The 13801-nt window shown below is 40.3% G+C and overlaps 1 protein-coding gene across 4 annotated transcripts in view; it reads right to left on the bottom strand.

Moving 5' to 3' along the window:
- ZFHX3 (zinc finger homeobox 3) overlaps nucleotides 1-13801 on the bottom strand; it is a 306829-nt gene that overhangs the window by 53559 nt on the left and 239469 nt on the right. The window lies entirely within an intron of this gene.

Here is a 13801-nt window from a genome sequence, read left to right as displayed (position 1 = left end):
AGAAATTTACAGCAGGGTTTGATCTATCTCCATTGATTAAGGAAACACATAAACACACACACATATACAACCCTACTTTCTAACATTAAAAGGTTGGGGTAACTTTCCCCTAAAGTACAACGTATACATTGAATCATCAGAGGAACTAAAAAGTCATTTAATTTTGTTATAATTGTATTTCTCTAATAATTACTCCTTACACAGAAAATCATGCTTCAACTTCCTTCCATATACTTCATTCTTCTATCTTGAGTGGTACAGCAGAAATTCAGAATTTTCTGATAGTTGTCTCCATTACTCTAAAGGTAATGATTTTAACTTCCATCTTCAACAGTAACTATTTACAGAAATGTCATCTGAGGTCACGTTGCTCTTGGCATTATCACTAGAATCTGATTGTGATTTTAGCCCAAGGGGGCAGGTTTATACTTTTCTTCTAGATGTACCTATAGTGAAACTTCTGAGAAGTATGACAGCTTAAAACCTCTTTCTTTCCAGTGCAGAGAAAAACAGGTTTAAGAAGCCTATTTTTTTTTGCCATATCTAATTTTTAAATATGAGTGCTCCAATCAGGCACTTAAGCTCTTTCAAAGAAAAACCATGGAACTTTCACGAGTAAAAGGCAGGATGCCTAATGAGGGCTGGTTCTGAGACTGGAAGCCTGTCATTCAATGACTCAAGTGATGACGACAAAGGGCCTGTTTTTTAGTTTCTGTTGCCCTTAGTTAAAATGCTTCTGCATTAAATGCTGTTGCCATCCTACCGCTCAAGCTAGAGGTTCAAGGACATTTTGAGGAATCATCATAGAAGAAGAAAACAATGGTCTGCAGGATAAAAGTGAACGCTGAGATTTTCATCAATGACAGTGAATCCAAATCCAGCGCTTTGTTCTAATGAGACTCTAAATACCTTTACAAAAGTTCTTTAAAACCTGTAGAGAAACGCGCATATGCATATTAAGTTACACTGCTGAGTTTTAGAATCCCCTAATCAGTGTTTGTTGTTCAGTCGTGTCTGGCTATTCATGACCTCATGGACCGTAGCACATCTGGCCTCTTCTACCTGCCACTATCTCTCCAACTCTGTACAAGTTCATGATCATTGTTTTCATGACACCATCTATCCATCTCATCGCCTTTCCTTTTTGTCTTTAGTCTTTGCCAACATTCAGGGTCTTTTCTGATGATTCCTGTCTCCTCATTATGTGGCCAAAATATTTAAGCCTCAACTTCAGTATTGACTTTCCAGTAAATAGCCTCAATTAATTTCCTTAAGTACTGACTGACTTTATCTTTTTGTTGTCCAAGGGACTCAAAAGTCTTCTCTAGGGCCACAGTTCAAGTTTCGATTCTGCAGCGTTTAGCCTTCCTTTTAGTCCAGCTCTCACAGCCATTTATTGCTACTGGAAAAATCATAGCTTTGACTACACAGACCTTTGTTGGCAAGGTGATGCCTCTGCTTTTTAGCATGCTGTCCGGATTTGCCATAGCTTTCCTTCCAAGGAGCAAGCGTCTTTTCATTTCATGGCTGCAGTCGCCATCTGAGCTGATCTTGGAGTCCAAGAATGTAAAATCTGATGCTGCTTCCATTTCTTCTCCCTCTATTTGCCAGAAGTGACAGGGCCAGTTTCCATGATTAGTCATTTTGATGTTAAGCGTCGAGCCGGCTTTTCACTCTCTTCTTTTACTCTCAACAAGAGGCTTCTAAATTCCCCTTCACTTTCTGCCATAAGTATTGTCTACATATCTGAGACTGTCGATATTTTTCCTGGCTACCTTAATTCTGGCTTTTGATTCATTCAGCCTGGCATTTCACACGATAAACTTTGCATATGTGTTAAATTAACAAGGAGACAATATACATCCTTGTAGTACTCCTTGTCCAATCTTAACCCTATCAGTTGTTTCATGTTCTAACTGTTGCTTCTTGGGCCGCACATAGATTTCTCAGGAGCCAAGGAAGATGATCTGGTATTCCCTTCTCTTTGAGGACTTGCTACATTCTCGTACTCTCTTCAAAGATGAAGACTGCATCATGTCCATTTGTCCTGTGGGACTTGTTCCCATCAACGCCAAAATCCTCCACAGGATCCATCCAATGAATGTCTCACCCTTCCTTCCTTCCTCATTCACAGGACCAGTATCCTTCCTACTTCATATCTTTATCTCCTCTTACTTGAATAGCCATGACAGTCTCCTTACTGGACTCTCAGCTTTTCTCCTTTACACAGCCACAAATGTCATCTTCCCAAAAGTTCGGCTGGTTACATTGCTTTCCTTTCCACTGTTTCTTTAGCACAATTCTATGCCACAACTGCCTGCAAACACCTACTGTATGCTTCTCTACTGTTTGTCCTCTGGATGACCCACAACTTTAATTCTTTGGAGATTCTGTGACTTGCCTCCATACAGCATCACTGGAAGAAGACTATTATTAAAAAATGGGCCTTTGTTTCGGGGGGAAGGAAAATAGAGTCATTAAAACTAGGTACAATTTCCCCAAGGCAGTCCAGCCCAATCTTTTCCTATTCACTTCCAGATTTAGTTCACTGTCCATTCTCAATATGTACCCAGAATCTGTACTAATGGATCAGCTCTACAGGGTGTCCATCCAAATGAATTCTGGAGTACGAATTCTTCTTCTACTTCTCACCTCTCCATACCCTACCCCTGTATATATAGTTAGGCTAAACTCTTGAGGGCTTATGGATTTCATTTAATAGCATATGTAACATTCTTGGGCAGGGTGCATACAATACCATGTCATTTATAGGCGGGAGAATCTTGATGCCCTCATCACCTACGCTGTACATTCTACAAGGAATCTCTTTTCCATTTCAATTCTGCGCTGGGCATTCTAAATAATGGTGGCAAACATGTCTCCCTGTTTTATGCCTTGATTCATATTAAGAAGGGTAAATACATTTTTCTCTGTTATATTTTTTAAGGAATCATAGGATTCCGAGGCATTCATGAGAGCCGCTTTGCTGGAGGACAGGCAGTAAGGTGGTGTGTTGTCAATAGTGAGTAGTCAGACCATGAAGACTTCTATCAAACACCATTTACGAAAGGCTGTCTGTTGCCTTCTCACACCTTCATCCTGGATGCTGGCCCCACTCCCCCCACCATGTAGAAGTTGGTTCTTCTCATAAAAGTCCTTTGTTCAGATGGGGAAAGCAGGTATATGGGTCATTTGTGAGGAATGTTCTCAATCACTTTTGCAGGGCAAAGCTAAGGGAAGATAGATGTTTTTTTTTCTTTCTTGTTTCAGAAAATTTGAAAATCAATCTCTCAACACCCTCAAAATTATGTCGCCTCCAGCATGGAGCTCATCTGTGTATGATGAGACTGGGCCTAGCTGTTCTTCCATCTCTTTCCTTTAATAACTTTTGTAGTGCTGTGATGGTAGGTACATGGGCAAGTTTGACACAGAAATCTTTAGAGATGTCTTCTGAGGTTTTTTTTTTTGGTTGATCTACAATCTTTCCAGCTTTATCCTTGGATGCCCTAAGGATGATTTGGCACAATGGGTCTCTTATTATGGTTTAACTGTGACGTTTAAAAATTACTCCATAACTAAAGAGAACTATATACATTCTGATTTTTCACCTCCAACCCTCAAGTGAGATAAGAGATAAAAAACACTTTAAAAGTTAAAAAGAATTCTATAATCATTGCTACATTAACAATCCCATCACACCACTTATAATTCCAGGTGAATTTCTTAGCTTTATTAATGCCAGGGCAGCAGGAACAGGATCTTCCAGGTATTGGACAGCAGCTCTTCCTGCCCTTTTTAGGATAAGACAGTACTTTGGCACATCCTAGGTGACCAATAAATAAGGGTTAACCTAGAGAAGTCTAAAGATGTTAACTGTATCACTTGAATGGGGAAGTCTTTCTTTTTCTTTCCAATTTTCATTAATATCTTTTAGCATTGTCTTCTGTAATAGTGATTTTTTAATGGACATGAGATACTCAAATCCAACACTGGAAATGGAGCAACCATAAAATGGCATTGGTTGTTCTGTAATAGTGATTTTTTTAATGGACATGAGACACTCAGGTCTGACACTGGAAATGGAATAACCCTAAAGTGGGAATGGTTCATCCTGGCACCAGAATCTCACTATTTCACATGTAGAAGGCAGTTGTTGTAAGTTTTGAGGTTTTCCATTACAGGGCCTCAATATATCACTTACTATTCTCCCTTCAACAAAGAGTAAACATGAGTCTGTTTAAAAGGTCCTTCTATAAAAGTATATTTTTAAAACTTTTCCCCCAAAATATCTTGCAAAAAATACTTTTTTAGAAATAAAATGTAAAAAAATCAGCTATACACATGATATGACCAGATCACCATGAAAATATTCCTGTAGCAGGAACTTTATTGTTAGCTCTTGGTATGGTCAGAATTTAACATATCCACAACTATTTAAAATTTTTTTGAGTTCTTGCAGCTATTATGGCTTTTTAAAAACTGAAGTTCATGTTTCATTCTGTTCAAAGGACTACGATTTCAAAAATGAAATAACAATGGAGATTTCTACTGTACATGGTTTTTTCCCCTCTTTTTGGTACAAACTTAGACTCTTTACACTCCATTTTAATATGATTGATATCTATAACTGGCTGAAATCTGCACAGATTTATACCACCTTCATATGTCCCTGTCCTGGAAAGCAATTTATTTTAACAAAGAAAAAAAAATCTTACCACAACTAAACAATAACTCTATTCATAATATTTATTGTTGATTACAGTTCAGTAATATGCCATGACATCCACGTATGACAATATGTTCAGACCTTCCCCAACTGATGGGCATCTAACATTATTCCTAGATCTTTGCTATTAAATAATGCTGGTATAAATACTTTGGCATACAGCCTCTTTGGGGTTATCTACCTAGTACATGGATCTCTGGATCACAAGGTATGGACATTTTAGCTCCTGTTTTAGTGAGACCCCAAATTGCTTTTCATCATGTTTGGAGCAATTAATTCACGGCTCCACTGATGGTATATTAGGGCACTAGCCTTTTCACACTCTGAGACACTGAGTCTTCCTGTCTTTTATTTTTGCCAATTTGTTAGATGTGCAGTGAAACTCAGGAATTGTTTTTATTTGCATTTCTTCTATTATTAGGGATTTGGAACAATGTCTCCTATGGCTGTTAACAGTTTGCAAGCCTTCTTTTGAGAACTGTGTGTTCGTATTTTGCGACCATGTATCCATGAGAAGTCTTAAGACTGGAGCTGCTAGATTTGCTTCAATATGCAAATCAAATAGCACGCACCATTCCTTCCTGTAGTCACCCTATATTAGAAGGTAGTCTGGCAATACTTAGGCACATTGAATGGTGGGGAAGCAGGCCTACGGTTTAGATGACGCAGCTGAGATGACGCCCTCATTCAGTAGGAGCTAAAAGTGAAATAATAAGCATATTCCTTGATGAGAACATATCCTAATTCTAACCCAGACTTTTTCTTATTTTTTTTACATATTTGGAAGTTTTGAAGACTAAAATCACATTCTTTTCCCTCCCTCTCTCAAGTGTAATTTAGGACAGTGAAAACTTGACTTCTGAAACATCATTATTCTCATCTTCCAATGAACAGGTATCCCTGCTGAGGTCATTTTATAGAGAGGGCAAACACTTAGGATTTCTTCCTATTTTAAGGAAAGGATTAGAATCTTTTGGTTGTTGATTTCCCTAACATTGCTGAGAACCTGGGGACAAAGGTCACACTTACAAAAGGCTAGTTTGCTCTGCAAGATTTCTAGAAGGAGTCAAGTTAAGGACCAGCACACCATGCTTGGATCTGCTGATGTCACAAGGTAGTCTGATTAGAAGGAAACTAGGCCCAGGATCAAGCTTTCTCCTATGAAGTACTAGAAGTGGGATCCAGGGGGATTCACTCGGCTTTAAAGCATTTTATATCAGACCTCCAGAGGAAACAGAGTTGACCTTGACTGATCAGTGGCTATTTTCCGCTCACTGTTGGGGACAATGTGGTCCTAAGAAGGCATCCAAGAGCAATGTTCCTAATACTAGATAAAGTGATTCTTTTTCCTCTCTGAAAAGGCTGCCAATAACCTCAACTTCGCAGCAGCAACTGGTGCTGTTTTTTACTATTTTTTTTGCCAAGTCTGAGAGAGCTGTTCAAGTGGAGCTGGGTCCCAGCATCCTATTGAATGTCAAGAAATATTTACTAAACATCTGAAGCATTGTGGTGGGTATCAAGGACATGAGGTTTACAAAAAACCACACTGCCCTTTGGGTTCTATCACAATACAGGATTATGGCACATCAGAGCACTCCCTAAAGTCAGGACGAGGCAGAGCATGCATCTGGTGGGGATGGGTTCCCTCATAGTTACTCACCAGCAGCAGTATTGAATGTGATTTCAAAGAAACTACTAAAAGGTAGATTTTAAACACGGCTTCACAGAAAGGCCCTTGAATGTTTTTGGTTCCAAATTTAAAACTTGACAAACCCTTAGAGGAACTATTAAATTCTGAAATTATGTGAGAGATATGGTAGAATACTAAGATCAGGGATCAACTGCATTACACCTTAGGTAAATCACTTAACCCTCTAGACCTCAGTTTCTTTTTCTAGAAAATGAGGGAGGTGGACTAGATGGATTCCTTTTCAACTCTCAATCTATGAGTCAATGAATTCATGAAAATAAATCTTCCACCAAAGTCCAACTCTGTGGTGTAGAGGTTCTCGAAGGCTCTGACGATGGAGCACCAACTCGGGTGGGTACCCTCAACCTGGTGATGGGCTCAAGTTGTAGTATCTGAGGACCAGTCCAGTTTTGCTCATGGTTACTCACTGCAATGTTGATGGAACATTTTTTTCAGGCATCTTCTGAAAGATCTCCTTTAGAAACTTCCAGAGTTTGGGAATTCACATGATGAACATCTGAGGATTTTGTCCAGAGAAAACACTGCCCAAATCTTCTGCCAGGGTTGGAAGCTGGAATGATTTCTTATGTTCTTCTAGACTTAAAACACCGAGGGCACAGACTCATTTGCTCTTGGTGTTTTGGAAAAGTACAGAAAATGATGTTATATCCATAGAGACTCCATAAATAATCCTAGAAATTGTGATCATTTCATCTCTTTGTGTTCATTTTCTAATTCTCAGATTGCCAAGAACCCAAAGTCTATCCTTCTGCATATTTTCCAGATAGTTCATTGGGCCAAAAAGATCCAAGGGGAGTTCTAGAATTAATTCCATTTCAGAGCTGAGTGGCTATGAGCATTTCTAGCATGTCCTCAGAAAAACACTGCATGGAATATTTAAACTCTTCTTTTCCTGTGGGTGCCAAAGGTCTGCATTTATCCTCTACCAACAGCAGAGGATTCTAGATGTATTCTTTCTCTCTTTTTCAAGAAGTAAAGTTAATAACAAGCAAGCAAACAAACAAAAACTGTAGGAGGTTACCAGGAGAGCTGGACATGAAGCTCCCCGCTCCTCTCTTCCGCCACAGCCGGGTGTGGACCCTCATCACCCCACACCTGCCTGCTTCCTGTCTCTCCCCACCCCAGGCTGTCCTCTACTCAGCCAGCAGGTGGGCTGACCACATCACATACACCTCCCATTCAGTCAACAGCAGCTGCCCTTGATTACCTCCAGGATCAGATAGAAAATTCTGTTTGGCTTCTCAAGTGCTTTCTCACCAGCTTCTTTCTATTTTTCTCTTTCATCAGTGGCATGGGCCCCCTTATGATTTCTGGCATCTCCTGGTTTCTCTGGTTTCCTTCAAGTCTCAGCTAAAATTCTGCCTTCTGCAAGAAGTCTTTTCTGGTCTTCTTCATTGTCAGTGCCCTCCTCCCCCCTCCACGCTAAACAACCTCCACTGTACTCTGTGCAGATCTTGTCTGGACGTGGCTGTTTGCAAATTATCTCCCCATGAGATTGGGACTCCCTGAGAGCAGGGCTCTTCTTGCTTTTCTCTGTATCCCTAGTGTTCAGCACGGTGCCTGGCACCGAGCAAGGGCTTAATGCGTGCCTGCTGTTGTTTCTGTTTGATTAAACTTATTGTTTTAAATTCTATCACTATTTTCTATATGATGATGAAAGTAATTTGTGTTACATACTAATTAATAGTGTGGTCTGGAAGACCTCCAGAGGCCGAGGTGAGCTGTCCGCTATTATCTACTGAGTTCTCAGAGGGTCCTGCAGCCCTTACTGAGGGGAATAATCACTGTGCAGGAGGGCTTACTACCACCCACTGGCACCTATGTGAGGTCAAGGGTCCTGTAAGGGGCAACACCTCCCAGACCACTTGCCCTGCTTCTGGCCCCATGCTCTTAGTTTTCCTCCGGCAAAGCCACCTCAACAGAGATGCAAACTAGTGGGTGATGCAAACAGAGCTAGAGAAGTCCCAGAAAAAGAAAGATTTCACCACCAAGGTCCTCAGTACTGTCCAATGGTTCATCAGAACTGCATGTAATTTTGTCTTTTCATTACATCCTTAAAACCATGAGATGTTTCCATCTGACTTGTAACTTGACTTACTTCTAGAAAAGTTGTCCCCATATTACAATATCAGCCCATTAAGAGCAGGGCCTGTTTGTAATCCTGGTGCTTAGCATATAAGGTCTTAATAAATGCCGATCCATTCATTCACATTCTCTTGATTTCCTTGCTTGCAAAAGAGAGATGGCATCTGCTCCAATAAAATAAGTATTAGGATAAACAAAGTGCCCTGCTATTCCTGCAAAAAAGCAAACTCCAGGTATTTATCATTGATATCATTTTGGCTCCTACTACTATCATGGCTTGTAAATTGTAAATTCAGAAAGCTAAGTCATTTGAGAGCTCTTGGCATTCCAAAAAGGACAGAAATCTACCCTACTTCTATTTTTGCTTCCTTATATAAAAACAATCCAAAGGATTTATTTTCTAATTGTGAGATAGATTTCAGCCTGCAGTACATTTAAGCAGCCAAGTTATACAGAAAATACCTTAGGGAAAAAAGGGGTGGGGGTGGTATGTGGAGAAGAGTTGGTCTTGTGAAAGCCAGCATAGCCTCACAGTTCTCAACTGTGTATGAAAATGAAAAAACAAAACCAGCTTCTTTTGTTTATAAGAATGTGAACTCCGAGAGGACCCGGAGAAGCCAGATATTTAGCACGTTCTTTTACATAGATGACCTTCAGTGCCAAGAGCCTGTCTTTAAGTACATAGGGGAACAGGTGGGTAAGGGAGAAAGTGGATACAAGGGAAAAGTGGGGTCCTACTAGATTCTGCCTTACAATAAGGCTGTGAAAAATTCACTGACTCAAAGACCCCTAACGTTATCTCTGGTCAGCTGAACCTTCCCCATCCTACAGTAATACATCATGTAATGGTCATGACTATATAAGAACCAAGGCCATGAAGGATGCTGCTGCTAAGGGACTACAGTTATTCTCAGTTCAGTTATACTACTCTGAGCCCAAACACAATGAATACTTTCTGACAGCTTATCCATACCCTGGAGGAGAAATACCAGTGGAACAGAGAAAAAAAGGTAGCTGTCAGTTCTATGTCAGGACCTAGCACATAGTAGGTGTTTAATGAATGCTCACTGACTAACTGAATTCATTTCTTAGCCTTCTTAGACAAAGATACAAATGCCAGAATTGGAAGAAACCATGGGGATTTAGTTCAATCTGCTTATTATAAAAATAAGGACACTGAGACCCAGAGCAGTTGTGACTTACTCAAACTTTAAAGCTAATTAATGTCCCAGAGAGACACAGAACCCACGTATGCATATTTCCACTCTAATATTCTTTCTACTTAGCAGGCTGCTTTCTAATCCTTTACAGATTCATTTAGTAGCATCATTTTTCCTCCATCCTGATTTTTCCTTCTTATATCTCACACATCATATTGGGGGGCCTTACTATGATGGTGCACCCACAGCTGTACACTGAGGAGGGGATGCCTACTGATAATGGACTTCTAATAAAATGCACGTGACCTCTTTTTGTTTCCCAAAGTGAGTAATTACCAAGGCACCAGGCCTGTAGGAAATATTCATAAATGGTGGAAGCTATACTCTATACATTTATGTTAAACATGTCAAACCTGATTGAAATCATGCCTGCCAGCAGCACACTCCACAAACATACTTTTCTCTAACAATTTCCTAGATCTCTCCAGCCCATTAATACCTTCCTTAATAGTAATCTACCATGGATTTGAATCAGGGACACTCCACTGCACTAATTGTTCCATTAGGTGAGCATCAGGGCTTTAAAAAAAAATTAATAAAATAGAAGCAAAATCCCTTTAGGCCATTTCTCCAGAAATAGCACAAGTAAGCATCTAAGCCAGGATCAAAACAGCAAACAAAACAACTGAAGAGAACCGTTCAAAAATCTCAGTGCCATTAACTAGGATTCTTTTCAGTTTCCCTTTTTAAAGCACCACATCATTTCCCCCACCGGGCTTTCTTGTCTCAGATGAACCTCATTAGGTCCATCACAGGGCTCTTCAGGTGAAAACCAAAACAGTTAAGAGGGTACAAAGATAATCATTTTGCCATCACTTTTTTTCCAGTTCTATTTGCTCCTTAGTTACTGGTTGTAAAGTATCATTTTAATTATCTGTTGTGTAGTTTGTATCAATTAATAATTGATTGGCTAATTACTATGATAATTGTTCATTTGCTGACACCAGGGGTTTTCCAATCTACTACTCACATACAAATCTACTCTGTGGAAAGATCAAGGGACTATTTTTACATCTCAACTAGCAAAATGAAGGAGGGGAGGGAAGTTTGCTATAGAAAATGGCTGCACACAAAGGAAGAGGCTCCTGTCTCAAGAGCATTTCCAGATGCTTGGCTTGTCTGTGGAAATGTTCCATGCTTTCTGTTAACTTCCCTCATAGTGAGGACAAAGGGGAGCTACCACTCATATTAAGCTTACTATGTGTCACTACTATTACTTCTAAACTTCGCATCTGCAGGTTCATCTTTCAAGAGATTTCAAGATGCCCTGAGCAGACCTGAAGAATTTGCAAGCCACCAATGGATTATCAGCAACGTGAGTGCCTTGTCTCAAACTTCTGTACAGCTCATTTGTGCTTCAACTCAGGAAGGTGCAAGGCCAACATTGAAACAGAAGAAAATAGGTTAGAGCTTAGTCAGACCTTTTCTCAGGGGAAGGCATAGGTCCTTGAAAGGAACAGATAACCCAACCATACATAGTAGGTGAAATGGCAACAGGGATCCCCCTCACCCTTTGGGTTGCTCTCTGGGAACTGGCTGACCTTCACCTGATTCCTAATCAACACATCAGATGCCTTGTTCCATGTGTTAAGAACTTATAGTTAGCATACAGCAAATATAGTTCACTTGTTTCTACCTCTTCTCTAGACTTGGGTCCACAATTAAAATGAAAACGAGATTTCTGTCTTCAGGGATGTTAAGAATCACTGTTTTGGTTTATTACCCACTTGCAAATAAGACCGTCCCTTAAACAAACCGTCTTTTGAGGATGATATTTTCATCCTCTACTTCCCTCCTTGGGCCCCCAGCACAACTCTTGATTCTGTATCTTAATCAGATAACCCTACTGTGCACTCCCTCATCTGCCCTCGATTCACAGGCCTCCCATCCCTGCCCGCCTTCAGTTCTTCCTTTGTCCTAGTCTCTGGGAAAGAGGGGGAGAGAATAAGTATTACATAGTGCTTACTATGTGCCAGGCACTGGACTGAGTGCTTTACAAATATGATTTCATTTGATCCTCACAACAGCCCTGCATATTATCATCCCCATTTTGTAGTTGAGGAAACTGAGGCAAACAGGTTAAGTGACTTGTCTGGGGTCACACAAATGTTGAAGGCTGGATTCAAACTGATGTCTTCCTGACCCTGGGCCCAGTGCTCAATCCAGCTGTCTCTGAAGAGGTGGCCCCTTTGCCATCGCAAGGCAAACCCCTCAACTTGTACCTTCGATGTCATGTCCATCTGTGCATCCTCTGAGAGATTGTCATCAAGTACCCCCACTTTCCCATCCTCAACTTTTTCCTGTCTATAGACTTCCTTCTTTCCCACTGCCTACAAACATGCCCAGCTCAAACCAACCTAAAGCACCCCTCCCTTCATTTGACTCTGTCATGCCCTCTGATTACTGTTCTTCTTCCCCCTTTTCTGGTCCAACTCTTAGAAAGAGCCTACTGACCATTCATCTCTCACCCCTTACGATCTCCTAGTTCAGTGTAAGTCTGACCAGGACACCACCACACCTGAAAACTTTCAATGGCTTCTCATTGCTCTGGGGACAAAAAGATGACTCCCTCAGGCTCCTAACTATTTTGCATCACACCACCTCCTTATATATCCTAGATTCCCTACATCTGCCATTGTTCTCCACCTCCATGCATTTGGCCTAAGTCATCCCTGTGCCTGTAATGCACTACTCCATCGTTATCTCTTCGTCTCAGGACCCTTATCTTTTTCTTAACTCAGGTACCACCCTACCCACAAGGCTTTTCCTGATGAGTATTCTTTCTCTCTTCAAATTAGTTTTATGCTTACTTATCTCTGCATATGTTACATTTTCTTCCCTGGTGGAAGGTGGAATGTAAGCTCTTTGAGCACAGGGACTGTTTCTATTTTTGTTTTCTTTTTGTCTTTATATCCCCAAATAAGAAAAACATTTTGCTAAATAGCACTGGAGGTGAAGAAATGCTTGTTGAATGGAATCAGTGATTTCCTTATTTCCAAAAATACTCTGGATTTTAGATGGTTATAGTTCAGCCGCTGGTAATCTGGCTTTTGATTCCACTCAATTGCAATCACTATGTCCATGATGATCAATGATCCAGAGGTAAAACCCAATAGCCTCTCCCCGGTGCTCATGCTCTCTCTCTACAACCGCTGGACTTGTCAATGGGTCCTTCTACCATCCCCTTAGTGTCCATGACAATGCTCTCTTCACTCTCTTTACTCGTCCTAGCATTTCTCTTCACTCTCTTTTTCTGGATCATCATTCACATCCTATGCCTGAAGCATGCGTGTCCTCAGAGGCTCTTGTATTTATCTCTCTTTTATCATCATGCTCTTGGGTTCAAATATCATTCCACAGATGACTCCAAAATCTCTATTCCCAAACCTAATTTTCTCCTGAATTCCAGTCCCACATTACAAACTCCTGGCCAGATATCATACCTTGAAAGTTCCAATTACATAATACCTAACTTAATTTTGTTCTATAATTTCAAGCTTTTTAATTCTTCAGAGTAGACTGAGAAATGGGGCATTCAATGAGCTACAATATATTTCTTTCAAATTGAGTTGCCTGCCTCTCATAGTTCTCTTTTTGGGGTTAAATAGCCACGATCCCTGCAGCCTTTTCTCATAGGCAGTATGCTCCAAGCCTTCATTCATTTTCATTGTTCTTTTCTGGACCTTCTCCAAGTTTCTGTTTAAATGGTGAAGCCCAAGAATGAACATGATTTAAGTACAGTCCTGCCTGGAAGTGAAGCAAAGTCCTGACCAATTCTGGCTAAGAAAGTGGGTTTAAAAAAAAAATCTCAGGGCATTACAATATTAACAATGGTGTGCAATATGAATTAGGCTGACCAAATGAAACTTTTTTTTTGGCTTGACATATTTTCTTTTGTTATTATGGTGTTTTTTTTTTAAATTTAAAAGCAACTTATCAGCTTCTGCTCCTCTATTCTCCCTTTCCTTCCTGTCAGAATATAATGTTTCTCCTGAGTTTTACCTTCTTTTTTTCCTCAGAATAGATGCAGCTTTTGCTACCTGAGTTTCTCCTCTCTTA

Source organism: Notamacropus eugenii, chromosome 1 (assembly GCF_028372415.1).
Source record: "Notamacropus eugenii isolate mMacEug1 chromosome 1, mMacEug1.pri_v2, whole genome shotgun sequence".
NCBI classification, from domain to species: Eukaryota; Metazoa; Chordata; class Mammalia; order Diprotodontia; family Macropodidae; genus Notamacropus; species Notamacropus eugenii.
Note: the sequence above shows the minus strand (reverse complement) of the source record. Positions and strands in the feature narration are given on the sequence as shown.